The sequence below is a fragment of the Oryx dammah genome, unplaced genomic scaffold, assembly GCF_014754425.2.
Source record: "Oryx dammah isolate SB20612 unplaced genomic scaffold, SCBI_Odam_1.1 HiC_scaffold_4, whole genome shotgun sequence".
Classification (NCBI taxonomy): domain Eukaryota; kingdom Metazoa; phylum Chordata; class Mammalia; order Artiodactyla; family Bovidae; genus Oryx; species Oryx dammah.
Window position 1 is genome coordinate 87,049,765 of NW_024070188.1, and position 4,110 is coordinate 87,053,874.

Below are 4,110 nucleotides of genomic sequence, written 5' to 3' on the forward strand. Positions count from 1 at the left end.
ATCTATTCATTGGTGCTTATTAACTTATTTTGGAATAACTTCAGGTTCACTCAAAAATTGTAAAGGATGTGCAGAAAGCTCCTAAAGGACCTCACCCAGATTCCCCTAATGTTAGCATGCTTTGTGACGATGGTGCATCCATGAAAGCCATGAAATGGACTCTGTCCTCCACTGGTATCTAAGCCGCCAACTCTGATTGGGCCTCGCCAGGCTCTCCACCGCCGTCCTTGTCTTGTTCCAGGGCCCCATCCAGAATTCCACGTTGTTTGTTACTTTTTGTTTCACGCTTTCTGTGGCCTGACTAAAACATGTCTTTGCTGCCCGGCTCACGGAGACGGTCTCCGTGTTCCCTCTGGTCAGGGTTTCTGCCAAGTGCAAGCCCATCTCTAGCTGATTTTCTTGGCCGTGTGAAGCGGGGCTTGAGACGGCACTTGCCCCTGGTGTGAATGCCAAGTCACTTCAGTCTTGTCCACTTCCTTGTGATCCCGTGGACCGTAGCTCTCCAGACTCCTCTGTCCATGGGCTTTCCCAGGCAAGAATTCTAGCGGGCTGCCATACCCGACCCAGGGGATCTACCCGACCCAGGGTTGGCGCTTGGGTCTCTTCCGTCTCCTGCGTTGGCCGGCAGACTCTTTAGCGCTGGGCCGCCTGGGAAGCCCATATATGCATATGCATCTGTTCTTTTTCGGATTATTTTCCCATATAGCTTATTAGGAATATTGAGTGGAGTTCCCTGTGCTTTGCAGGATCGCCTTGTTGGTCATATAGTAATATGTATGTGTTACCCCCAGCCTCCTGTTTATCCCTCCCCGAACATTTCCCCTTTGGTAACCAGAAGTTTGTTTCCAAAATCCATGAGTCCATTTCTGTTCTTGTAAACAAGTTCATTTGTATCATTTTTCACAATTAGATGGTCTTCTGCCAGGCAGGAGTGAAGGCCAGTGGAAGAGAGTGAGGCCACAGGGAAGAAGCTTGGGCCACACAGATACATCGCAGGGAGGGACAAGGGGAAGTCTTTGAGTCGCTGACCCCAGCCAGGGCCCACTGTCTACAAAAGGCACAGCGTGGATCTTCACGGTGATACAGGTGACCTGATCTCCACACGCAGCTAAGGATGTGGCTTCACCTAAATGGACCACCTTGATGCCTGGGTCCCCAGTCACCTGCAGCTGAGACTTGCTATTCTCTTCTGTAAAACGGAAAGGAATTGTAGCGTTTCTACAATTTCCTGCTTTCTACAAAAAGCAAGAAGGGCTTTTGAGAGGTTCTAACCGGCTCTAAGAACCATGAGAAGTTTGCATGCTGCCCCCTCCACCTTCAGAATGTTGGCACCTGTTTACAAGCTGATCCTCCAAAATTTCAGATGGAGCTGGTTATGCTCCAACCAACCATGTGGGGCAACCAGCTTGATCCCTCACGGTACCAACACATACCCACACAACTCATAGCCCACTCAGGCAGGCACACGCCTTATAATTTCAACTTTCTTACTATTTTAAGTAGTACTAATAGTGTGCCTCTTGTACACCATTGAGAGGTGAATAGGTTCTTGATTACTTAAAACCTGTAGCCCAGCTGTCAAATTCTTTATTCCAAACAGAAATCAATGCTTTGTACTTGCTGAATGCTACCCAAGATACCATGTGCCAAGTTACACAGAATTCAGATGAAAAGCCCATAAAACAAATGGGCATGACATAAATGGGTAGCCGATGAGCAATTAAAAGTAGTTATTGAGTATCAGCTATGTGCCAGAAAATACACAGAAGGGAAAAAAGAAAGACAGCTAACACACATATTTTAAGAGGCTTCATCCTATTAATAAGACATGTAAATGGTGAGAGAAAATGTATTTTTAAAAGCCCGAGTAAGATTTTTTTAAATTAAAAACTCATAATCCCCTCCCACCCCACTGTCCTCCAACCAGAGCCCCCCGGCAGCCCCTGCTCGCGCTCAGACAGAAAGCCTCCAAGGGGCCTTTGGTTTCCTGCCCTTTCTCCAGCCTCCCATCCTAACTATCAGTAAATCCTGCCGTTTCCACTTCAAATCTGCTCCAAGTCTGCTTTTCTCTACCCCAGTTTCTAGCACCTCAGAGCACTTCTCACCATCCCCAAGGTTCCTGGCTGGCTCCGCATCACCTCCAGCCCATATTCCTGGAAAACGATCCTCCTGGGCTCTCTGCATAGGAGTTTTCTGCCCCGGGGCCTGTATCAATCTCCATTCTCCAGGGGAAAGCCCCAGGAGGATATGCAGGTTAAAATAAATCCTTAAAGGAGTTGGCTCATGGGATGTGCGGGCTGGCAAGCTTGAACTCTCTAGGACCGGCCAGCAGGCTAGACAGATGCGGGAGGAGACTCTGCCCTCTAGAGGCAGAACTTGTTTGCAGGGAAACCTCAGTTTTGGCTCTTCAGGCCTTCCTTCAACTGATTGGATGAGGCCCACCCACGTTAGGGAAGGTGATTACCATTAATTCAAGTCAACTAACTGAAGACTCTTAAAAGTCCTTTGGACTTCAGAGAGACCCAACCAGTCCATCCTAAAGGAAATCAACCCACACTATTCACTGCAAGGACTGATGCTGAAGCTGCACCTCCAATAATTTTGCCACCTGATGCAAAGAGACAACTCCTTGGAAAATACCCTGATGCTGGGAAAGATTAAGGGCAGGAGGAGAAGGGGATGACAGAGGATGAAATAGTTGGATGGCATCACCAACTCAATGGACTTTAATTCAAGAAAACTCCACATACAAGGTTATCGTTACCGTCTTTCTAAATTCCATATATATGTGTTATTATACTGTATTGGTGTTTTTCTTTCTGGCTTACTTCACTCTGTATAATAGACTCTAGTTTCATCCACCTCATTAGAACTGATTCAAATGTATTCTTTTTAATGGCTGAATAATACTCCATTGTGTATATGTACCACAGCTTTCTTATCCATTCATCTGCTGATGGACATCTTGGACTCTGTGTGAGAAGGCGAGGGTGGGATGATTTGGGAGAATGGCATTGAAACATGTATAATATCATATAAGAAATGAATCGCCAGTCCAGGTTCGATGCAGGATACAGGATGCTTGGGGCTGGTGCACTGGGATGACCCAGAGCGATGGTATGGGGAGGGAGGTGGGAGGGGGGTTCAGGATGGGGAACACGTGTACACCCGTGGCGGATTCATGTTGATGTATGGCAAAACCAATACGATATTGTAAAGTAAGTAGCCTCCAATTAAAATAAATTTAAAAAAAGAAAACTCCAGGAGACAGTGGAGGACAGAGGAGCCCGGCATGCTGCAGTCCATGGGGTTGCAAAGAGTTAGACACGACTTAGTGACTGAACAACAACAACCAGCTGTAGAGGTTGACCCCATCTACCTCATACTTTCACAGCAACACTTCGATGGTATTTGATTAAATCCCTGGGTGCTCTGTCTCAACTAGACTGACCCATAAGACACCATCCAAGCCCCTTATGCAGGAGGCAGACTGGTCCTGTCTCCTCTGCTCTCACCCCCCAGTGACGGCCTGTCGCCCCCCAAGAGAAGCACCGCCCGGACCCTAGCGTCTCTCCCTGCCGCCCCCTTTCTGCTGTGGTGTCGCCCTCAATGTGCCCGTTCTCAAGATGGCACCATGAGCAGTATTGGCTGTACATCCGCTGCACCCTGAAGCCCCACAGCCTTCTGCCCCCAGGGCCTTTGCACATGCCCTCCTGCTGTCTAGAAGCCCCCCAGACATGGGTATGATTCCTCCGCTTCCTTAGGGCATCTCTCCAGCATGTTAGGAGGCAGGGCTCCCCTCACCAGCTATGAAATGGCCTCCTCCTCACCACCCTACACACCCTCTCCTTCCCCGGCTTTACTTTCACTCATAGCAGTAAGTGCCATCTGACATAGTCACCAATTTGCTGGTTGGTTTGTCTGCCCCCTCCACAATGCAAGCTCCAGGACCCCAGGGACCTGGCACGTGGTGTCTACAGCTGTGTCTCCACCACTGAGGACAACGCTCAGCAAGCAATATGTCTTCAACAAACGTGAGTAATGCCTGAGTCAGCAATAATAACTCCAGTGATGGGCTAGTTACGAAGAGGTGGAATGGGTGTCCTTGTC